This window comes from Lynx rufus, unplaced genomic scaffold (genome assembly GCF_022079265.1).
Source record: "Lynx rufus isolate CCGP_SWC_20201006 ecotype Redwood Valley unplaced genomic scaffold, mLynRuf1.p SCAF_2, whole genome shotgun sequence".
Lineage (NCBI taxonomy): Eukaryota > Metazoa > Chordata > Mammalia > Carnivora > Felidae > Lynx > Lynx rufus.
In genome coordinates this window covers 35,529,851-35,554,899 of record NW_025814834.1, presented here as the reverse complement: position 1 = coordinate 35,554,899, position 25,049 = coordinate 35,529,851, and the positions used below count along the sequence as shown (strand labels likewise).

The following is a 25,049-nucleotide window of genomic DNA, read 5'->3' as shown; positions in this document are numbered from 1 at the left end:
TTGCTAGTTTGGCTCTTATCTTATGTCCTTGTCCTAGTAACTATGCTTCTTCCTTCTTTTCTACCTTGTACTAGAATTCTTGAAATAAAATCCCCATCTCTGCTTCCTTCCTTTTCGTTGGCACCTGGCTTATTGGCTGGCTATATCAGATAAGAATTTAATTTGGTACTAAAGTAGTGAACAACAGTGGCTTAAACAAGATAAAAGTTTATTTTTCTCTAATATAAAAGACACCCAGAAGTAGATAGTCCAGGAATGTTATGATGGTGCTTCAGTGGTCAGGGACCAAGATTCTGTCTTTCCTTCTAGAATAACATCGTTAGTACTGTTTCTATTTTCAAGGTTACTTCATGGCCCAAATTGTCTGTTGAAGCACTAGCCATCATTGCTGTCTTTCAAGGAAAAAGCACAAGAAAGAGGTAATGGGGTTGGGGGGGGGGAGTAGGCAGGATAGAGGAGGCACATAGCTCTTTGTTCTCTTCTTACAGAACTTTCTAGAAAGTACTACCTAGTACCTTATTGTGCAAACCAAATAAAACAAAGGTTCTAAGTAAGAAGGAAAGAATGGATTTTTGGATAGATAATCAGAAGTCTCTGACATAATTGCTCAGCTTAGGAACTTTTGCCATTCATATTATATCCACCTCTTTCCCTGGACCAGTGTACTAACCTATCTCTCTGAGCCTAATATCTGCTGATGGACTTCTACAAATCTGACTGTCTGCTGTTTACCCATCTGGGTCTCCAAATTTTGTCTGTTTCTAGAGTTTCTATTGCTGTCAAGTGTCAATATACTTGTTTAAATTACTTGATTAGTCCTAATTGGGCTTCGATGATGTTGACACCAGGTTTAGACTTCTTGTCTATGAATTCCTGGTGAACAATACTTTCCAGTATTGCCAAAGATGCTTGAAGTTCCCTCAGGGACAGGAAGATAGATGAGCATACTACACAAGAGGCAAATGTGGAGAAGGGTGATGACAATCATTATGTCGGACAGAAACACATCTGTTCTGAAGTAAGCAGATCCTTGCCCTGCTTGAACTACATCATCTTTTTCTCCTCCTTGTCTAATCAGTTGTCATGTCTGGGATATGCCCCTGCATCCAAGGCCTTCATTTTCTGTTTGCTAACCAGATTGCTACCTTCCAAAATTTCTCCCCATTGTGGCCTCCTTGGCTCAGAATCATTTCTGGCTGTAATTCTTCAGTCTTAGACTTTATCTTAGAAATTATGTTTTCTTCACTTTCTCCTTCACCTGAGCTGTCAGACGCCCATTCTCAATAATAGCATCTCCAGGCTCTACCCCTGAGAATGGTGATAAACAAATTTGTGAGAACAGGCTCATACTGGCTTGAGAGAGCCAATTGTTAAATTTAAAATATATTAAAAATACAAATAAATATATAAAGTTGTTGAACTGTTGACAGCTTGAAACTGGCTGTGATAGGAGTATTTAAAACATGGAAATTGGCAAATGCTACCAATTAGGGCCTTTTATTCCCCTAAAAAGTGGTTTAGCAGCACACCATTGCTTGTTTCTCTCCATAATCGTCCTTTGTGCATATGCATGTGTGCGTGCATGCGCACACACACACACACACACACAGCGGACAGTCTAACTCCAGATCCTCATCTCTTCAGTCTATCTCTTAGCTTTCAATGGCAGATAATCTTTTAATAGTTAGCTACATCCAACAATTCAATATTTTGGCTCCTACCTTAAAACAAACACTTGTAACAGTTGATAATTGAATATATATTTTAGAAATACATTCTGGACCCTAAATAGACTTATCCAAAACTCCTGACCACACCATTTGAAAATTGCTAATGCAGCATATCTGTCCGTCTGCAGAACACATATAACCATACGCAGAAATCATTTGTGGGGGGGAAACCTAGATACTTAAAATGGTGTTTCAGTAGAGGGAATTCATGTATCAGCATCAGAGATGCCTCATCACAGAATATTAGCTTCTTTAAACTTAATATTTGAAGGAAGAGAGTCAATTTGTTATTATAGGTATTTCGGAAAGCCTTGTGTAAACTGTGCAATGAAAAAGCTTCATAAGCCAACCAAAATTGTCAAGTTGCTTTGCCTTTGACAAGAATTATCAATTCAGATAATTCTGTTGCCTCACAATGATCAGGAGCTTTGTGACATATATCTTTGATGAATAACAATAAAAAATGAATTATTGCTTATCATTATAGTATTTTAGTAAATAAAACCATCCAAAACATGGAAGGGAAAATAATAGAAGGATGATGGAAAGCTAAGGACCACTAGACTATGAATTTTTTAACAGTGTGTCAATTTCTTACTTTAAAAGTCCAATGTTTATAAACATGTTTATAAACATTAGAGCTTCCACATATAGTGACTAGAAGCACAGGCTCTGGAGACAGACTTCCTGGGTTTGTATTAGAGTTTCGTCACTTACTAGCTCTATGATTTGGGTCAAATTACTTCATCTCTCTGTGCTTCAGTTTTCTCACCTATGAAACAGAAATAAAAGCACCTACCTTACATGATTACCATGAAACCAAAATGAAATGACTCATAAAGTGCTTAGAATGATGTCTGGTATGTACCAAACAACTAATAAATATTTGCTATCATTTTTATTATTAATGCTATTTTTGGAATGCTTATAATGTGTCAGCAACTGTGCTACACGCTTTAGATTCAATCTCCTGTAACAGTGTGAGGTACAAATTAGGCCCATTTTATAAGAAAATAGACCCTCAATGAAATGATACAACTTTTCCAAGTTCTCCTGGATGGTAAGTCAAAGAGCCTGGCTCAATGTGGTCTAGGAGTTCCCACTTAAATGATAGAAAGGTGTAAAACCAATCCATTCCATCCTGATATTTAGTATTCTATTGGGAAATTCTTCCTTCGTAGTCAACCGAACCCCTGCATACTGTAGCATAAACTATTCTTGTTCTGTCTTCAGCAAAGACAGAAAAACCCAATAACATCCTGTGTTTCCACTCAAAGATATTAAGTTTCCCTTCTGACTTGTTTTCTCCAGGTTTTGAAAACACACAAGTCCCACAGGCCTTCTTCATGAACTGTATTTATTAACCATAGAATAATCTCTGCAGAAGCATTTCCACATTCTCTAACCATAATTTTAAAATTAGACTTTAAATCTGAAGTTCATTATTAATGTAATAATGAACTTGCTTTGTTTATGAAGCAGCTGGATATAAGGGTCCTTATCCTGTTTTAGACTTTCTTATCCCACCTTCTTATCTAGAAGCTGCTGTCCACAAAATGTTCCGACATAATAAGAATTTAAAAGCTTTTCAAGTTTGCACATCATTTTATTTCATGGGGGTGAGTACAGATTCATTTACATTTAGTTGTGAAACCAAGAAGACATTTAAATAGTTATGTGGACTGGTGTTCCTTAAAAGATGAATATTATGTCATTGTTAATCATTCATTCATTCTCCTTGTCTGAGTCAGGCACTGTGCTAGATATGGGGAACAAAAGACACAGTCCCTTCTCACAGGGAATGTGCAGGTCTCATCAGGGAGATAAATGCACAATTACCTAATTACAATAGAGCAATGCAGAGAAAGCAACAGGAACGTGGGGAAAAGGGGCAGGGAAGGTACCCTGGAATGTGGAGAGGGAGACCCAGGCTCTAAACACAGGCTTACTATTTACTTTGTTATTTATTATGCCATCTGTTATGGTTGAATCATATTCCCTCCCATAAAAAGAAAAGAAAAGATATCCTATCTCAGAATGTGACCTTACTTGAAGATAGGGTTATTAAAATGAGGTCATTAGTGTAGACTCTAATCCAAAAGAGAGGAATTTGGACACAAGGACAGAAGCACACGACGGGAAGACAACGTGAAGAGACATAGGGAGAAGTCAGCCATCTATAAGCCAAGGAACGCATCTTCTCTCACAGCCCTCAGAAGGAGTCAATCCTGCTGACACCTTGATCTTGGACTTCTAGCCTCTAGAGCTGTGAGGCAATAGATTCCTGTTACTTACACCACCCACCCAGTCTGTGGCATTTTGTTATGGCGGCCCTAGCTGACTAACAGACCATTGCACTGTGACAAGTGTACCCCACATCTCAGGCTCCATTCTAGGCAACGCACTTAGAACACAACCAATCAGAAAACTGCCTGAATCTGCCTTTGGTTCATTAGTATGCTGTGACTCAGAGGAATCTTGAGGTTTCTTTAAATAGTGACTCTGAGTCTGCAACAAGTTTCTTTTACCCTCTCTAGTATGGATACCACCCATCGGCCTTTGTTTATAAGGTAAGTAATAATACAAGAATATGGGGAATATTAGAGTACAAGCAATACCCAATGGATAAAACTTTCTGGTAAGTAACAGATCAATATGGCACTACTTACAAAATGGTTAATAAACATACAAAAAGAAGTTCCATCTCACATGTGATCCGATTTTTGACAAAAGTACTCTTGGTAAATGAAAGATGCTAATACACATCAGAGAACCGACAAATGCACGCATCCAGAGTGAACTACAGCCTATTCACCTATAACACACACACAGACTGGTGCCATTTGTCTTCCTGTTAGCACAAGGTTGAATGAACCCGAAATTATCTTCCTAGGATTTACAGTGACATGTAACCTCTAAAACCCAAAACCAAAACCCCCAATACCCACCTTCCACTAGGTGTATATTCATTTCAAGCAACAGATTTTGAGAAGAGGTTTTTAACCTGAACAAATGTGAAGCAGTGAAAAGATAACCTAGTAGTTAGCTCCTGGATAGACGAAGCAAGTTCAGCCAAAGGACATTACTTGTTTTGTTTTGTTTTGTTTTGTTTTGTTTGTTTGTTTCCAGCATGCTTTGCCCTCAGGCCGGCAGGGTTACCCTTTCTTTTCTCACCCCAAGTCTTCCTCTTTTCTGGAAAATTTCCAAGCAGAACCCTGGTTCCAGGTCATGACAGCTCCATCTGCTGCCATTGGAACTTGGAGGGAGTGACTCACGCCTGTGCATTTGCCTCAGCAAGCCTTCCACAAGCCTTTGTTCCTCTGCCCAGCCATCCCTCAGCCCCTTGGCCTTGGCCAGTGTCCACAATGGGCTTTTCTTTCAGTCTTTCGTGACTTACGTCCTTTTACTTAAAAAAAATTATAATTATAAAAATGATATACAAAGGGAAAAAAGAAGTGTATAAAGTTAAAAATGGAATGAGTCCTTCATTCCAAGGGTTATCAGTGTCAACAACGTGCATATCCCTGAAGATATATAGATTTCTACCTCCTTTCCTCCCCGCCCCCTTTTTACAGGACATTCTGTACAGATTGTTCTGACTTGCTCTTATCACTCAAAAATATGTCAGCAGATATATGTCTCTCTCATTTTTAACAGTTATTATTCTACAATGTACATGTATTAAATTTATTTAACCATTCCTCTACTCATAAATGTTGAGGTGTGGTCCAGTTTTTTTTGGCCCTTATGAGTGGTACTATAATAGACATACACATAAATATATTTTTGCACACTTAGTGTTTCTGTAGGATAAATTACTTGTGATGGAAATGTTTGATCAAAGTACATATGTATTTTTAATATTTATACATACTGAAACTTGCTTTCCAGATTTTTATCAATTCACAGTCAGTTGAGTATGCAAGTTGTTACTTATACAAATTCACAAACACTTGATATTGAAAATTTTTTTTGCCAAACTGATAAGTAAAACTTACTATCTTGTTTTTTTACTTACACTCTGATTATTGGTGAGATTGAGTATGTTTTCACATACTTATTAGCACATATTCCTTCTTTTGAGAATTCCTTCTTCATATCCCATGTCTATTTTCTTACTTTGCTGCCTCTTTTTCTTATTGATTTCAAGAAGCTACTTGTTGTTTTGCATATCAACCTCTTCCTGTTGTGTACATATGTTGCATATATTTTCTCCCATTAGGTAACATTGTTTATAATATCTTTCACTGCACAAAAATGGGGGGTTTTGTACCCAAATCTGTTTAATCTTTTTTGTTATAGTTTCTAGAGTTTTTATCATGATTTTTCTAACTAGTACTATAAACAATATTGTGAGTCTGCCATGCTTTAAGTCATTTTTATTTTTCTTTGTTTAGATTATTAATTCACCTGGAATTTTTTTTCTGAAATATGGAATAAGATAGTGGAATAAGATAGTAGTTACACTTAACAGGTTTTTTTACTCAGATAACAATTCCCCATAGGTAGTCAGCAAGTAGATACCATAGAGTGACTCAGAGACTCAAGTTCCTTTCACTCTTACTCTCCTCTAGGTAACTAGTCAGTAAATGACTACTCAGGACACAGTGACCTACTGCCTGGTTTTGTAAACAGAGTTTTATGAGAACACAACCATTTCCATTTGTATACGGAGAGTCTGTGACTGCTTTCCCATAAAACAACAGAGTTGAGTAGTTGCAATAAAGACCTTATGACCCACAAAGCCTAAAAACGTTTACTATATGACCCTTTACAGGAAATGTTTGCTGACTCTTGCTCTAGAGTCCCAGATTCCCTAGTTTTCACTTGGCAGATTAAAAACAGAGATCATGTAGTAGGTCTTCCATGGGTGGGGCCTGGAAGTGGGGTATAAAACGGTCAGAATTCAGTCACATGGCCTCACCTAACCACACAGGAGAATAGGAAATGTGAATTAGCTGTGTGCCCAGGGTGAAAGAGAAACAGATTTGTGGAATTATTAGCCAATCTCTGCCACAGGTACGTTGCAATGATTTGTTTCTTTCTTCCTCTCTATTTTTAATCAGAATAGGCTAGTTTATACTGCAGAAACATTACAACCCCTAAATCTCAGTAGCTTTAACAAGGTTTATTTTCTTGCTTGCACTACATATCCAGTAAGGATGAGCAGGGGTGGCATTGCTCATTGTGACTGCACACTCCAATCCAATGGAGAAGCCACCACCAGGCACCTTGCTGGTTGCAGGACTAAAGGGAAAAGGGAGTGTAGTGTGGTGATGGATGAAGCTCTTAACTTCTGCCCAGAACTGATACTCATCACTTCTAAGCAAGTTGCAGTGCTACACTGCCCTTCAGTAGGGTGGAGAAGTGCAATCCTACCATGAGCTTCAAAGGAAGTAGGGCTGGAATATTTGTGGACAGCCCTAATAAATGTCACACTCACATACAAAGAACACATTCATCTCCTCCCTGCGGGAAATCACCCAGACTCCAGTCACTCCACCTAGTCAAAGTCAAGGATTTCTAAATAATGGCTCTCCAGCAGGTCTGAACAGTGGTCTGGAGCCTGGTGGCCTAGTAGTCTTACGCTAAAGCCTAGCAACTAAAATCACTCTCTGTCCCCACCACTTATTCAGATGCCAAAATTCTAATAGAGACAACAACTGATTATGGCCTAAAACAGTCTTCTGGGATCTGAGCTGCTTGTGTGAGAGTGAACCCTACTCTGAATGCCCAGAGAATCAGGAGCTCAGCACAATCTAAAGGGGTGGAATATGGGATTTTGCCGAAATCCATACTGCAGAGAAAGAGTCAGCCTCATTGAGAGATAGATCAGTGTTGCTCCACAATTACAATTAAGCACATTGGACAAAGGGTGTGGGTGACAATATGGAAGAAAGCATATTGAAAATGCCTTTATAGAAATATTAGAATATATAACATACTTTGTCCATCTTTCAGAGAACATTTACTCTTATGATTCTTGTTTGTTGGCATAAGAAAAGACCTTCACTTTTTATTTAGTTTAGAAAATGGTAAAATGAGATTCATGGATTATAATTATGGAGAATCATTTTGAACAACAGCATCATACTAGCATTAGATAAGCCCCAGATAAAAATTTCAAATAATATAATTTTTCAAATAAATTTTCAGTATCTGGTACAAACACTGATTCATATTTTTCCATATTCTATTTTTCAACTTTTATATCTCTATGCAGTTATAGAAATGTAATTCGTATGTTTTTTTTTATCATTTATGCTTAACTCATCAAAATATTGCTTTGTGAGTTATTCGATGTGCAAAAAGTTTTTACACACTTCTCAATAAGCATTTTAAACCCTCTCTCCCAGAAACAGAAGTTTTCATTTTTTCCAGAGTCAATAATTATTTTCTCTAGTTACTTTATAATTGTCTTTCCATGGGCTAGGCCATTTCCAGGAGAAGATTAATTTTAGTCTAGTTTGTGGTACAGGGGTCACTACTACACTCCTATTCTCCATTTGTTTTTTTTTCATCAACTCAGTGCTTTAACATTTTGCTCTCAATACACATGCCAGTTATTGTTGTAGCTACTATCTCCTTGCTGGGAAATAGCCCTCAAATGCAAAAGGCCAAGTATGGGCTTCTGAAAACTCTTTTTTCTCGCTGGCCATATTCAGTTCTTGAAAGCATTTTTCTTTCAGATTTTACTAAACAAGTCAGATTTGGCATCCTGGGAAGAGTATGAAATAGTAGAGGAAAGGAATGAAGTCTGAGTTCAATGTTATTTCCCAAGCCTTCCCAGGAAAACATTAATTTATTATTCATTTTGGAATTCTAATTATGGAGATAACCCCCTCCATTAAATAAATTATTTTGCCACAGACCTAAAAGGTACATCAAATTTAAGTCTAATTGCTACAAGTTACCTTTATACCTAAATTTAATAAGCAATGGGATGTTTATCCTTCATATTTATATGTGATATGGCTTTTATTTTTTTACATTTACTTATTTATTTTGAGAGAGAGAGAAAGTGCAAGTTGGGGAGAGGCAGAGAGAGAGAACTCCAAGCAGGCTCTGCACTGTCAGCGCAGAGCCCCATGAGGGGCTCAGTCTCACAAGCATGAGATCATTACCTGAGCCAAAGATGGATGCTTAACAGCTGGAGCCATGCAGTCCCCCCATATGTAATATGGCTTCTAGAAGCAAGTTTTCCTATTTGCAGCATAGGTGGGGCCAGACCGTACAAGTTCAAATCCTCACTCCACCATTTGCTACCAGATAACCTAGGCAAGTTATTTAACTTCTCCATGCTTGTTTCTTTATCTAAACAAACAAACAAAACAAAACAAAATGGACAAAAATAGTACCTACCTGATAGGATTGTTTGAAGATTAAATGAGTTAATACTTATAAAGCATTTGCAAATATTTAAATAAATTATGTGATCAATACATAAATCCAGTGTGACAAGTATTGCCACCACAAGTCGCATAAGAAAATGAGTTCCTGAACTTTTAACTCCTCCATTTATTATGGCTGTGCTTTGTCAACAGAGGCACATAATGTTAGCAGACTTGAACTTTACCGGAAAGGTGTTAGATTTTATATCAAATTATGAATTCCTAAAGACCGGATGATGTACCATTCTGCTATACACTCAGGGACCCCTTAGGAGTTCGGAGTGTGAGATACATAACTACCCCTGATCTGAAATTTGTTAAGGGGCTTTGACATCCAAAGAACCGTTGAGAAACAGTTACTAGTATTGAGAATACGGGAGGCTAAGAAGTCACCATTTTTAAAAAATAAACTAAATTGGAGCGCTGCCTGCATTTCACTCTACTGCCTCTGGAAGAGGTGTGTTATCTAAAGTGCTTCCATCATGAATAATGATTGAGAAACTGCCTTTACTCTCCCGACTACTGTACTCCCAGGTACAAATCCGTGGACGGATGCCCAGGTGTCTATCTGGAACTTGGTTATTACACACGTTAGAGTAACCCATCCTCCAGGAGCCCATTGTGAACAAGAAGGAAAGGAAGGGGCGGGAACACTCCGGGTTAGCAGGGTTTCTAAGGACAGACCAGAGCCCCGGTACTTTTTGAGCGCCTAGTTAGTTCTTCAGGTCATTTCGAAATCTGCTATCTTTGTTTACATTTTGAGCTTGGCCCAGCACCAGAAAGCATTACTACCTTCTAAAAGGAGAAGCATCCCGCATTTGTAGATAGTGCTGGGGGGAGCAAAGTTCATTTTCCCTCGTGTGGGAGGACGACTCTCCTGCAACACGTGCGGGTTGTGACAAAATCTTTGAATAGCAGGGGCAGTTTAAGTGAGGTGGAGGATTGGGGAGAGGCGAGGAGGTAGGTGTGGGGCAAGCAAGCAAAGTGCGGAAGCTGTACGGGGATTCTTCTAGAAAGTGGGGTGGGAAAAGGAGCTAGGGAGGGCGTGTGGAGGGAAGGCATCTGTGTCAGAACGTGCGTGTGAGCGGATACAAAACCCGAGAGAGGCGTGAGCAGCGCGCTGTGTGTGCGAGCGGGAGCGAGGGGCGCCGGCTCGGGGTGTGTGCGCCTGGGTGAGTGACACTGAGGGGCGGGCTGGCCGGTCGGCCGGCGGGCGGGAGCAGCCTGCGAGGGGCGGGAGTGTCCCTGCGTGGAGCGGGCCGATCCGGAGTTGTGTCAGTGAAGGAATCCAGTCCGGGGGCCGAGCTGGCTGCGCCCTCCGCCGCGAGCGCCGGCAGCGCGGGGCGAGCTCCGGACGGCGCGCGGCCCAGGCAGCGGCTCCCGCTCGGCCCGCCCTCCGCGCCGCAGGGGCCGCTACTGCCGCTGCGCCTCCCCCGGCGACCGCGCCCCCGGCCGCCGTCTCCCGGCCCGGGACAGAGCGACCAACGCTCGGCACAGAGGTAAGCCCGGGACTCGCGGCCGCCGCCGCCCGGGACCCCCCCTCCCCGCGCGCCGGGCCCGGACCGGGATGCGGGGCTCAGGCGGACGCGGCGGGGCCTGGGCGGCCGGGACGGAGGCTCGGCCCGGGCCGAGCGTTCCGCAGCCTGGGCCGCCCAGCCCCCGCCGCCTCTCGGGGCGCTGGGTGTGGCCCCCGCTCGGCGCCGACGCGGGCTGGCGGCACAGACCGGACGCGGAGGTCGCCGTCCTTCCTTTCTCAGGCCGGCGCGAGCGAACGAGCCGGCGGGCGGGAGGAGGTGCCGGGTCCGGCGCACATTTGCGCGCCCAGGGCGAGCGTGTGGCCGCCGCGCTCCGACGTGGACCCGCCCGCCCCGGATCTGAATCGGCCGCGGTCCCTCGCCGGCCCTCCCCGGCGCGAGCGCCCCCTTCCACTCACGGGGCGGAGTGAGACCCACGGCCACCCGCCGCCCTCCTCCCTCGCTCGGAGCCGCGGAGCTGCCCGCCTCAGCCGGGACCGGCCCACCCTCGACCGCGTCCCGGCGCCCGGCGGGAGCGGGATGCGGTGGCCGCGAAGTCGCCGCGATGGCAGGCGGGGTGACGCGGGCAGACGCCGGGCGACCCAGCCGCGGGACAGAGCGGTCGCGCCGCCGCGTCCGGGCTTGTGGACCCGGAGTCCGCAGGCGGCGGCCGGGGCTCGGGTCCGGCGGCGGCGGCGGACTGAAGCCCAAGGCGTCAGTTGTTTCAGAAACGCGGAGAGCGTTCTTCGCGCCCTCAGCACGCTAGACTTTGCGTGTCTCAGAAGATCGGCCCTGCTCGCTCGCACCGTGTTGGGTTGTTAATACTTACTGCAGACGTAGGAGGTGAAGGGCTGAGACTTCACCTGGACCGAGATGCTACCGAGGCTTCACATCTTCGCAAGTGGAGGCTTCCCGTTCTTGGGGGGTTGGGGTGTGTGTGTTTGTGAACTTCGTGAGCTTTCAGTTCCCAGCAGTCCTGGTTTCAGCGGATGTCAAGGTTTTGGAGACCTGACGCTGTAAAGATTCTTTCGGTACAGCATTTTCTTTTCAGTGTATTACAGATTCTGTAGCTTGAGAACTAGTGAAAAACCTTGAACTTCAAACACAGCCTCTTTCTTTACGTGAAATGTTGTATGTAATATTTTTCACTTATTTAAAAAAAATTAAATGTTATGTTAACTTTACTAGTCCTCTCAAAAGTAAAAAAAAAAAAAAAAAAAAAGACTCACATTTTAGAACCTATGCAGAGGAAAAGGCTTATTCCAGTATTTGAAAGAGTATGGTTGTGTGACCTTTATGACATGGTTTTAGTTGGTCTTAGAGGAACAATTCATTGCCATTCTGATTGATTTTATTTTCTGGAGATTAAGCAGATGTGCAATATGGCAGGGGAAAAAAGAGGACAGGAAGTCAGAAATTGCTTCATTCTGAAAAAGAAAATATTCAAGCAGCAAATCCAATTATTGTGAAAGATTCTCTGAAAATTAAAGACTAAGGTTGCCTTCTGGATGAAGTATTTCATTGGCTTTATAAAACTGTATCATTAAACCAGAAAGCAGTGTGTTGCATGCATGGGGGCAGTTTTAACAAGTAACTGTACTGTTAAATAATATCTGTGTATGTTAATATTTATTGGATCTTTAACTTGGGCAAAATCAACTTTGGGAATGATTTTCTATTTAAACAAAGCAAACATTGCTGCAATCTGTAATTAGTGTTTTGGATTAAACTCAAGCTTTGTTAAAACCTATTTTATGGAGGAATAGAATGTAAAATATATCAAATTCTGTATCTGTGTGGCTTTACACACACACACACACACACACACACACACACACACACACGACTAGCCCCAAAGATAATTTGCATAAAAATACAAATGACTTGAATGCAAAGAATATTTAAGAGCATAGTAAAAACTCAACATCTGGGAAAGGAGTAATATACTCCTTTTTTCTTTCTTTAATCCCTGCCTCTGAAAATATTAAATTATTTCCTAGAGATCAATTAGTTTAACGTACTAATTTAGACAGTCGAGACTCCTTTTGTATTTACGTTGTTTTAGGGAGCTCCCTAGTGAAAGTCTTAAATTGATTTGCTTCTGTGTTCCCACTGGTTTTCAAGTGGCCATTGTGGGGATGGGTATCTATGGGCTTGTGAAGCTGTTCCACCACCTCATGATGATCAGGGAAAGAAAATGCTTAGGCCACACCATTGCAGTCTTTGAAATGCTGCCAGTCGGAAGCATCTCCTAGATCAATTTTGCTGTGCAGATAGAAATACCGTAAGAAGTTAAGCTTTAGAGATGTCTCATTTTTGGTTCTAAGTTTTATCAGTTTCTCAGTCTGTGATCATAGAATGGTCCTGTCATTAACAATGAATTTTCACTTATGGCATATGTGTGAAAGGCACCTTGGTGGTCTTTATTCTATTTTCTTTACATAATTTGAATCAGCATCTCATGATGTGAGCTAGGACAAGAACTTTTGGTTACAGTTTTGATAAAATGGAAGAAGTTGAGGTTGCTGGTAGTAAGATCCAGGCTGCCGCCACCTGTCTGGCCACATTGATAAAAGTGGAGCGGGTTTTGTATGCAATAGAAAGATATTGCCTGCTCACTGCCCTGTCCTGTTCTGTAGACCCTTTCCTGACTGTGATAATTATATCATATGTCTGTTACAATTTTTGTGCGCAGAATAGCCACTTTTATAAGCGTGGCACAGGACATGAGGGAAGATACATAATATGGAAAGACTTAAGTGATGGAGGCTGTTTATTGATTTTTGAATGATTGTGCATAATTCAGCTAATCAATTCATTCCATCACTGTTATGCCTTAGAGTGTAATCACACAATTAAAATATGATTTTCATGACACAAACAGTTAAAGACCAAGTACACATAATTATAGAGGAAAAACAAACCTTTCTTTTTTCTTTCCTTTTTTGAAGTAGTCTGCTATGAAGGTGTTATTTCCTTGACACATCAAAATGGCTAATTTGGAGTTGTGATGCTTGTTATGTAAATAGGCCATATGCCGTATTTCTCCAGTTTATTCGTTCAGTGTTGTAATGGATAGGATCCCCTAAGTACCATAGCTAAGAATAATAGTCTGTGAAGATGTGTTTCTCTCTACTATTTATGTCATTTCCATTATTTTTGTTTAACAGCTAGTATTTTTATTTTCTAATAAAAAATTCTTAAACGTGGGGTGCCTGGCTGGTTCAGTCAGAGGAGCATGTGACTTTTGATCTCAGGGTTGTGAGTTTGAGCCCCACGTTGGGTTTAGAGATTACTTAAATAAATAAAAACTTCAAAATGTTTTTCTTAAATATGATGGTGTTACCTATTTGTATAGCATGCAAATTTTTGTCTCTAGTATAGACAAACTCTGTTCCCATTTATGCACCTGTTTAATAGACTTTTCATGGCGGATGTCCTGCTGTCAGACTAAAGGCTGCATGCCTGACACAAAGTTTTTGTATTCTTTGCTAAACCTATTCCTTTCACAATGAGAAGATGTTCCTTGATACTCGGCATTCTCTTTGTCACCTGGACTTGAGACCCAGGGACCATCCTCTGGCTCCTCCTTCTTTCATACTGTGCATCAAGTTCTGTTAACTTTTCCTTTTTAATAGTGTCTCTGAACTGGTCCCCATATCTCCTCTGCATTCCTCACTCTCCTGGATAGCCCAGGTCCATGGCCATCTCTGTTCTAGGATGATTAGAGTGAGCTGTACCTTGGTCTCTCACTAATTGAGTTCTCCCCACTCTGTGTGCTCCCACCACATCAGCCTTCCTAAACTCTTCTCCTTAGAACTCCTCTCCAAGGATTGTCTCGCTGGAAGGCTGTGTTGACCTCAGGTTTATATGATTCTAAAGCCAGTACTCTTTCCACTAGTTCATATACTTTCCATGCCCTTGCCTTTAGTTCCACCTCTCAACCTGGTTTGAATGTACTTTACAGTCTTGCCCAAATTTGGTTTACCAAGTTTATTTTCTAGTCCTTTCCAACATGAGCCTTCTATTCCTGGTAATCGGATCTCACTGCCCTTCTAAGATGACTTTGTACCCTTTTGTTCATGCTCTGCTTTTTAGAACATTTTTTTTCCTTTTTCCTCTAACCTAACAACCATCTCCCAGTTAAAGTCAGCCTGATCATGTTACTCACTGGTTTCTTCTTCTTCTGCCCTTTTGTCCGCACCATCCCTTTAGACCATCAGGTACTCTCTGGTACTCTTGTATGCTTAATTCTTGCTCTTCCAACTAGACTGAAAGTTCCTTGAGGGCACTGTTCTAACTTGCATGCTATCCTTTAACCGTCTATGGGCCTTGGCATAGGAAGCTCTTGATAAGTATACCAGTGGAGTCAATAAGCCATAAGGGTGAATTTTTTCTAAATAATGGGCTTTGATATTGCCTGTGTACTGCTCACCATTGTGTCCCCAGAGCCTAGCTTGTATCTTGACACCTAGTCATGACCTCAATAAATATTTGTTAACATAGAAATTAATGTTGACATTGGATAAAAGGGAGAGGCATTTGAAGGAGGCATCTGTCAAGGAGTTTTTCCCATTTTTCTTCTGTGGTTCTAATCAGCCTCTCCATTCATCAGCTGTGAGATTCTGAGGCCTCGGCATTTTCCAGTCTTGAGATAATGATGGAGGCTGGCAGTTGTGAGTTGGAATTAAGGAGGCTGTCGTTATTTTAAGGTGGAGTGATGGGTCCCAGTAGTGAGCAAAAAATAAAAGTATTCAGGCTTTATGCCAGTATTTTATACATAAAACAATTAGGCTAGAGTTCTCAGTTAAATAAAAGTTCAGCTAATCGGCCATAAAATCCCAGACTGTATCACAGGACTGCCCAACCTTTTTCATTTTAAAACTTCCTTGTAAATTAAAAAAAAATCATCTGGGGATTCAAGCAGGGATGAAAGGTAAGGTAGGGAAGAGTTGGCACCCATCATACTGTGTTCAGGACAAAATTAAATTCTTCAAACTTCCAATAAGACTCACCTTGTACAAGACACTGTTTTTTGCCAGGAAGGAGTTTATAGTCTAACAGGAGAAATGACAAATGTATCCCAGAAACAAAGGTCTAAGAGAGCTCAGAAGGGAAAATTTCCTTTCCTGGGATATGGTGGGGATCTTGAGTTGTTTATTGCAAGAGTTCAGTAGCTATCATTGGGAGTACAGGGGTAAGGGAATGGTGGCTGGGTGTGGGGGTAGGGAAGGGCAGGCCTATTCTAGAGTTCTGAGTCCAGTATCAGTATTCTTTTACCCTGCCACTGCTCCTAAGCTGAAATCCCACCAGAGCTCTCCTGGGCATTGGTGGGCTGCAGTGTTCAATAATGAAACTTAAAGCATCTACAGATCCCTGCAATAATTACTTTTGGTGCCAAGTGCTGAACTGACCATGACATAAAGCACAAAATAAATCTTGTAAGCAGTATAACCAGTGCATTCCTGGGTAGCATCCAACTTGCTCAGAATGCTCAAAAAGGTCTCCTGCATTGTGGAGACACAGCTGAAAGTTGAAACTTTTATAGTGCTCTACATAGGGAGAGGTCTGCCCTGATTGTGATCTCAAGTAGCCAGCCATCTGTGAGACACTGCCCAGTGCATCCAGCAGAGCTCAATGAATGAGTAAACATACTATTATACAGAACCCTAGTTCTGATTCTGTAGAAGTATTCCCATGAGCTGTAAAACTTGGACCAATGGGTTTATGTTTCAGGGAAGACAGATTTGGGGTCAGTGTAAGACAGGTGCTATTTCATGAGGTGGCTAAGCCCCACATAACTAAATGTATTCAAGCACATGCTATAATACGTAGTGTCTCATTTAAATACATGCCTTATCTCCTTTTTTCCTCAAAACAGTGCTCTGAAGTACATACTTTTATTACCCCTGCCTTACTGAAGAGCAATATTGAAGCCTAGAAAGGTTGAGTAGTGAGTTAGGTGTAGAGCAGATGTCACCCCTGTGTTTGAGGGCTGACTGAATATGTATCGTGATGAAGAAAGGACACAAACATCAGATGGCCATTAGGATTTTTTTTAAGTTTATTTATTTTGAGAGAGAGAGAGAGAGAGAACATGTGCACAAGCAAGCTGGGGAGGGACAGAGAGAGAGGGACAGAAAATCTCAAGCAGGCTCCATACTGTCAGTATAGAGCCCGATGCAGGGCTCGATCCCATGAACCGGGAGATCATGACCTGAGCCAAAATCAAGAGTTGGACGCTCAACTGATTGACCCACCCAGGCGTCCCCAGACGGCCATTAGGATTTTTAAGGACCCTTCCTAACAGTACGATTGGTGGTTTAATTCTCCTTAGGGATCAAGGTGTTGATTGTTGCAAAGCATAGATTCAGCAGCAGCAGAGCCCAATGCTAGAAATTCAGAACAAAGTGAATACAATTATCACCATCATGATAGGTATCACTTATTGATTATCTCATTTAAACCTCAGGGTTATCTTGCAAGGTATAGATTATGTACCTTTTAAAAGAGGGAGACACCAAAGTCAGGAAAGTTACAGAATTTGATTGAATCTGCATCGTTGATAAGTTGCAGGAGAGTCTGTTTGGTGTCTCACCCCCACAAGTCCGGGCTTTCTTACACCGCTCTTTCTTACACTGCTTTTTTTCTTACACCGCTCTGCCAGGTAATGTGTGGTGATACTGAAATGTTTACCTATCAGTTCAGCACAGACACTGACCAACCAGAGAGGCCACAAACTATAAACAACTGCTCTGGCTCTCCTGAGTAACCTGAGGTGATTTAGTTAGAGCCCAAAGGTATGCAAAAGGCTTGGTAGTATACCAAGACCACAAATCTGGGCTCCAGGAAACTAGTGACTTCTATGCTCAGTATTTATCTGATTTTCTACATGATATGTAGGACTATTTTTAAAAAGCCTTCCTGTGTAACTTGGGGTGCATGGGTGGCTCAGTTGGTTAAATGTCAGACTTCGGCTCAGGTCATGATCTCTTGGCTCTTGACTTCGAGTCCCGCATTGGGCTCTATGCTGACAGGTCAGATCCTGGAACCTGCTTCGGATTCTGTGTCTCCCTCTGTCTCTCTGCCCCTCTCCCACTCACACCTGTCTCTCTCGAAAATAAATACATATTTTTAAAATTGTATTTGATTTCTATTTCTAAATAAAGAAAAATAGTTTTGCAACGGTAATGTTATATCTTCCTTATAAATGGCAGGTTCTTCCTCGTCACACCTTTTCTTCCCTTTATTTTCTGTAGTCGGAGACTAATCTCTCTGGACAACATCCCTTCCTGCTTCCTCAGGGACCTTGTTCCATTATCTCTCTTTTCTTCAGGGTCTCAACCAACCTTTTCTTTCAGCGCATTAACACACGCAAGTCTTCTCATCTTTTATAAAAACAGAAGACAAGACGAGCAAAATCCCCTTGGCCCCTTCCCTCTTGGTCTGGTTGTGTTCCATCCCATTGCTGTTGTCAGAAGGACCTGTTCTTACACAGTAACTGCACATCCCTTTTTCCCCTTTCTCTCCAAACCCCCACAGTCCTGTCCTCTCACGATGACCACCTCTGACCTTCAAACTGGCAGATCCTTTGTCTAGGATTCTCTTCTGATTTTTGACCTGTGTGCCTTTGTGATTACTCTCTGCTCTTTGAAACTTTGTCCACTTGTTTTCTGAGGCGTTCCTCTCTCCTGCTTTCCATTTACAGCATATTCCTAATGTATTTTCTCTCTCAGTCAATGAAACCCACTTCACCAGTTTTTAAATCTGGGAGTCGTTCTAGATTCCTCCCTCTTCCTCAACCCCTACATTTCATTGATCACCAAGGCCTGTAGAAGCCATATCTCTCAATCTCATTGGAATCTGCCCTGACCTGTCAAGACCACCATCACCATTACTGCTTTGGTCTAGGCCCTCATCACTTCCCTTGAGGATTACTGCAGTGGCCTCATAACTGGCCTCTGCCTTCTGCTTGGCCTGCCTCCAATCCATTCCCCACACTGCTGCCTTTCTAAAAGGCAGATTTGGTCACGACTCTCTGCTGCTTAAAATCCTTCAGCAGAGTCAGAGAAGCAGTCTCCAGGATAAAATCTAAGCTTCCTAGCATGGCACAAAAGCTCCTTTGTGATCTGGGCTCTCCCTTCGTGTGTGTATCAAAGTCTTCTCTAACGATCCTGGTCCCTGCCCCTGCCCATGGCATCCTTACTAGAGGAAACGAGTTGTTACAGGAAAGAAATGAGAGGAAAGATGGGAACAGAGAAGAGATTATAGAACTATGCTAGCCAGTACTGTAGCCACTAGCTGCATGTGGCTGTGGAGCACTTGAAATAATGTGAGATGTTTTGTGAGAGTAAAATACACCACAGTTCAAAGACTGTATATGAGAAAAAGATGTAAAGTATCTCATTAAAAGATTTAAACATTGGTTACTTAATGAAACAGTAATATTTTGGATATAGTAGTTTAAATAAAATATATTATTAAAATTAACTTCACATATTTATCTTTACCTTTTTTTTAACATGGCTACTAGAAACGTTTAAATTGCCTGTGTGGCTCTTATTATAGTTCTGTTGGACAGCATTGTTACAGAACATCTCCTCATTCCCAGGAGATGCATCCTGTATGAGCCAAGCCCATGAGCTTGTTGAATGATTAAGTCAACCCTACAGATATAGAGAAGCAGCAATTGCTCAGTTTCTTAAATCCAGAGATACAAAGTGCTTTAGATAAGATTCGGAATCAAAGAAACAGATTGTGAAAGCTACAGCCAGGAGTCATGCATACAATGTGCACAGTGCTGAAATCATGATTAAAGCACATCTGTCTCCCTAGCCTACCCAGTCGCTGTCAGGAGTGAGAAGCAGGGATACTTGTGTAGTAGAGGGAAGATTTGAGATAAACTGTAGGAGCTGGGGAAGGGCAGGTCGAGTCACATTCCTGAGAAGCCTTCAACTTGTGTGGCACCAGGTGGAGCACCGGGAGTCTTGCCCAGGTCTCTGAGATGCCCCATCCTGCTATTGATCCCTTCTGGTGGGCCAAAGCCCAGCTTCCCCACTGTCTAGCTCTGGAATTCTGAACAAACTAATGAACCAGTAGGTCTTGAGCCTTAACAGTATGTGTGCTATAGAGTCATTGTGCATCAAACAAAGTGATGTGCCAAACAACTGTTGGTAAAGCACTTAAGATACTAAGAGCAGCAGTCTGTGGATCAGTTGGCCCAAAAGGCTAAGGGCATGAGGGTGGTCAGAAAGACCCAGAAGATAATATATGGTGCCCTAGGAGATACACAAAGCTTTATGTTTTCACAGTGGAAAAGCCAACCAGTGATAGAAACCAGAGCTTATCGAGTTGGAGCAAGAGGGAGATACCTGGAGGTGAGGGGAAGAAACCATAACTATCATGATAAAGGTTCAGCAGGATCGGATTCCAGCGAAGTCTGATAGGCAGAGTGACTCAGTGCCTTCTCTCTTGGTCTTTTGCAGATTGTTCTGTTAAGCCCTTCATTTCAGGGGAGAATCCCTTTGAGCAGTTGTTTTTATTTGTGTCTACTTATTAGGCATTAGTCTACAAACGGAGAAAGTTTCATGTGCTAAAAAGAAAAGTTTGAAAGTCATATATGTACAGAAAAGGGCCTGAGAAAAATGGCGACCAAGTCGATGTGGTTATTGTTCCCCCATCTGCAGGGTGTGGGACCAGTGTAGGTTCTTTGCAGGAGGGTTGCCACTCCCTTGCATATGTACCTTAGGGACTCTCCATGGGATTGGCCCTGCAGTTTGCCTAGGAAGCCAGAGCTCAGCCTCATTCTTGGGTACCACGTTTTCACTTTGTGCCCCAGATTTCACTTTGTCTCCTTCATTCCCAAGTCCCTGCTTTTCGTTTTCATGTAGGAATCCCAAGTTGCCTTAGGTAAGGGTCCCATCATGTACTTCCACGCTTTCTTAGGACAGTAGTCTTGCAGCTGAGCTACAAGCCTTAAAGGTAAGTCCCCTGCTGCTCCCTTCCATGCTTCTTCAATACCGACACCTGCCAGCAATGGGCAGGAAACTCAGTTTGATAGATGTTTGAATAGCTTGCCTGGATACTGGCTGTTACCTGGTTCCAGACCCATGACACTGAGCACTGCTTATTAATGAGCTGCCCCACTGGCCTCTGGGTCCCATTTGTACCATATGTGCAACTTGGGAAGAGAAGAGGAAAGCAAAAATAGGGCTGTTTTTCCTAAATTATGATACGTCCACTTCTTTGTCTCCTGTGGGAAGGCTGGTCTCGTGTGTAGATGAGAAAGGTAGCCTTCGTGGTGTGATTTCAGACTCTGTACTACTGGAAAGGGCAGTTCAGATATCAACAGCTTCTCTTTTCCTGCTCTCTAATACGTGAAAGCCTACATTATACAAACTCTACTCCCTTTCCTAAGATCAATATGGTTTATCGGAAAAAAGAGGACAAATTTGTCACTTGAAAGACTTGGTTTTGACTTATGTAATTGACTGTCTATATTATTTAAATTATTTAATCTTCCTGAATCTCCATTTTCTTATATATGAAGTGAAATTAATAACACCCGCTTGTTTTGTTATGACTAAATAAAACAAGATATAAAGTGCCCAGCAGCAGGGCCTAAAATGCAAACGCTAGGGAAGTGGTAACATAAACTTGTTAGATGTGTGTTCTTTAGGTTGAATCATTTTATAGACCCTTACCCAAAACTGATAAGGAAGAGAAAAAGCAATCTGGGTCAAGGGGCCCAGATTTCACCCATGCAAGGGTGACAAAGGACCATAAGGAAGTTGCCTTCATGGTTTGCTTAAGGCCAGTCCTACCTAATGGTTTGCATTTGTGAAAATATTCATCTGGGATTATGAGTACAGCATGAAGGCATGGAAAAAAGGCTTGTTTACATCGTCTGCCAGGATAGCATAAGAATAAACAAAGCAAGTTTTTGAATCTCTGAATAGCCAGGTGCACTGCCATCAAAATAAACTTTTATTTCTATTCTTTGCTGATACATTACAAATAAAGGAAGTCACTAAAATACCCTGAAAAGGAAGATTCATATACAAATTAGACACTGGGGACAGATTTCACACTCATTTTGTTGGAGCCATTCTTTCCTTAACTGTGGATGTTTGGAAAGTTCTTTTGTTGTAGTCTTTGTTGCTTACAAGAAGGGAGGAAAAGCTTTAGTATACTAAGGAAAGAGTGGTTTTGATCGGAGGCAATATTGTTCTCAGTGTGGGCTGGTTGTAGTGATTTCTAATACATAGCTGAGAAAACGCATTTATTGAAGAGCCGTAAACAGCAGTGAAATACTCTGATCTGACATACTGCCACTTCTGATCGATGAATGTTATTATAGGAATGTGGGCAGTCCTGTAATTTTTAAGGGAACAGTAGATGTTATGCTGGCTATTGTGGCTGCTAACATCCTGATCTAGAAGGTCTTTGTCCCTTCTATTTACTTCCCCTGTGAGGTCTGAATAGTGGACTGAATTCAGTGCACGCATGGGTCTCCCAGTGACTTCCTCAGCTCTTGATGCAATTGACCCCCCCCCCCCGCACTGTAATACGATAGCCTCAGTATAGTGTCATGTGAAAACTGTAAACTCTCAAGGAGAAAATGCAAATCAATTGCCCCCAAAATTAAAAATAAAAGCATTAAAAATATTATTTAGTGCTGGTTTGTAGCATTGAATATATAAACTCGCTTATTGTTTTGATAGTCCCAGAGCAAGAACTGTTTCAGCTGCAATGGATGATATCAACTAAGGTTGCCATGACAACATTAATTTATAATTTCCAAACTTTGGTAGAATTTCACCTTCTGGACTCTTCCAGATTGCATTTAAATTTATAGTTATTTCTCATTTATTAAGGCAGGCATTTTTAGATATTGCATCCATAAAGCCCTAGGACTGTCTTCATGAAAGTTACTAATGTGAAATTAGAAGTGTAGAATGCGCGTTGAAAGGGGATAGAGGGTGCTATGGTTTAATGTCCCCCCACAAATGCAGGATTCCTTTCCGTGGTATCCCAGTCAGCCAGCTGCCATTTGAACGCTGCCAGGAGCGAGAACTTCACGATTTTGCTATGCTGAGGAATTTTGACAGTCATCACAATGCTTCTAGATCTTAAGCGCCTTTAGATTTGGACCTAGTCTCATGTGTGGTTGGACCAGTACTCATTATGAAGCACAGGCAGACAAAAGTGTTGAAATCTGCTTCCCTGCAGCTTCCCCGTTTGTCTTTTGTCACCCTTTGGAGTGCCACAGAATAGACACCTTCTGTGTGGTAGCTCTTCAAATATTTGACCGTAGCTATTGGACCTGCTACTCAGAGTCTTCTCTTTTCAGGCATACGTGGTCCCAGCTCTCTGAACTGAAATCTCCCATCCTGTTAACACTCCTCTGGTCGCCCACTGCTCTGCCCATGCTGTTTTAAAAGCGAGGATCTTCAACTCCACTCCTCCTCAGTTCTCTGAGCAGTAGGAAACTACCTTGTTCAGGGCACCCTTCTTTTATTAATCTAGTCAAATATTGTATTGGCCTCCGTTTTAAACCTGGGCCAGCACATTGTTGGTTTGTCACTAAAGTCAAATAAAATTTCCAAGTCTTTTCTTAAACAACTACTACAAAGCCAAGTCTCCCTTACTCTGTGCTTATGCAGTTAATCGTGTGAACCTGTGTAGATGATTTTACATTTATCCTTGTTATATATTGTCTCTTTTGGTCAAATCATTTTTCTTCTCTAGCAAGACATTTTTGACTTCTAATTTTTAAATTCAATTTATTAGTGATACTTCTTTCACTTATTATTAATTACACATTTGAGAATTGTACTTTCTCATTGATAAAATGTTGACCAGGACAGGCCAAAGATAGAGACCTGTGACTCTCTACAGGAGACTTGGCATCAGTATGTGAATTTTGTTAGTCTTGTCTTGTCTTTTTTTTTTCTTTTTTCTTTTCTTACTAGTTTGATAATCTTTCACTTGTGTTTCCTTTCTTCTCCCCAGGCTGCCTAAGAGGATAGAGTCAGGAAATATTTAGTCAAATGCCTAAGTAATGCTATCATTGTTGATCTTCTTATTGCCAATCTTAGAACCTCCATTTTGAAGTGAAACAAGATTAGTTTGGGGTTACTTTTAGATGGCATTTTTCTTTTGAAAAATTTACTAAAATCATATCTAAATGACCTTATTTTAAATTTAATTTAAAAAGAACAATTTGGTAGAATAAATTCTTGTCTCATCTGTACATTCAATTCATATGAACTTGTTTGGTTCAAAGGAATTGCTTTTTTGTACATCATTCAGTTCTCTTTATAGAATCATTGCTCTGAAAATGTACCAGTGGTGTGACAGGAAATCACTCCTTAGGTGTCACTTCAACACATCATTATATTCACACCTTCTGGGGTAGACAGTAATCAGGCTGAGGCATGTCCAAACAGTGTGCTGGTGTCTACGTAAATGGCTCCGTGACAGTATCACTTAACACGACCATGACAGGGAATGCACTAACGGCATCATGTCACTAATGGATGTGTTTTCACTAAGTGGAAAATTCTGTATTACTTGAAAAGATTTTTCCCCCTCACACAAGCTCTTTCAGTTTTTGTATTAATATCGAATGTCTGTCAAATACACATACGGTGTTTCCCATACTACATTTGGTTGTATTCATATTCAAAATAGTTTTTCTTTTTAAGAGAGAGGGAGTGTGTGCATGCTCTCATGCATGCAGTGGGGGGAGGGGCAAAGAGAGAGGGAGAGAGAGAACCCTCAGCAGGGTCCACGCCTAATGCAGAGCCGGACCTGGGGCTCGATCACGCAACTGTGAGATTATGACCTGAGCCAAAGTCAAGAGTCGGATGCTTGACCAGCTAAGCCACCCAGGCGCCCCTCAAAATAGTTTTTTACATGCTCTTTACCTTGGACTCAGTGGAAAGAAAAAAAAATTTGAAGGAATACTAGCACTGAATCTATAAGTCAAATCTAGAAGTCTATGGCTTCATAAAAATACTTGTATTTGTGTAATACTTCACATTTTACAAAGTACACTCACACATTTCCTTCTTTGAAATTTTTTTTCTGATTATAAAAACAATTCATACTCCTTGATTTTGGAAAAGATACTAAAATGGATAAAAATAATTAAAAGTCAGCTAAAATTTCACCACTCAGAGATTGTCATTGCTAGCATCTGGTGTGTTTTCCTTCCAGATATGCATGTGTGTGTGGATCTGAGTATGCATGCATGCATACATTTGTGTGTGTGTGTGTGTGTGTGTGTGTGTGTGTGTGTGTTTAAACTAGTCTCCTGGTGGAGCTAGGAAGTTTGTATTGAAGAATCAGTGTGACATAGTAGTTAAAAATGCTTTGGAATCAGACAGTTTGAGATTCCAGTACTGGCC

The 25,049-nt window shown here is 41.5% G+C and overlaps 1 protein-coding gene and 1 long non-coding RNA gene across 3 annotated transcripts in view; one reads left to right on the top strand and one right to left on the bottom strand.

The window, feature by feature from the left end:
- Positions 1-11,523, bottom strand: part of LOC124515671 (uncharacterized) — a 178,688-nt gene extending 167,165 nt beyond the window's left edge. Inside the window, exon 1 of the long non-coding RNA XR_006962859.1 lies at positions 11,465-11,523. This is a non-coding gene — a long non-coding RNA (uncharacterized LOC124515671). The remainder of the gene's footprint in view (positions 1-11,464) is intronic.
- SPATS2L (spermatogenesis associated serine rich 2 like) overlaps positions 10,193-25,049 on the top strand; it is a 167,185-nt gene continuing 152,328 nt past the window's right edge. Inside the window, exon 1 of one of the 2 annotated variants that reach the window (XM_047084683.1) lies at positions 10,193-10,293. The gene's annotated coding sequence lies outside the window, so the exon portion shown is untranslated. Of the gene's footprint in view, positions 10,294-10,584; positions 10,621-25,049 lie in introns of those variants that run through there. The other variant, XM_047084682.1, reaches the window with a different exon arrangement.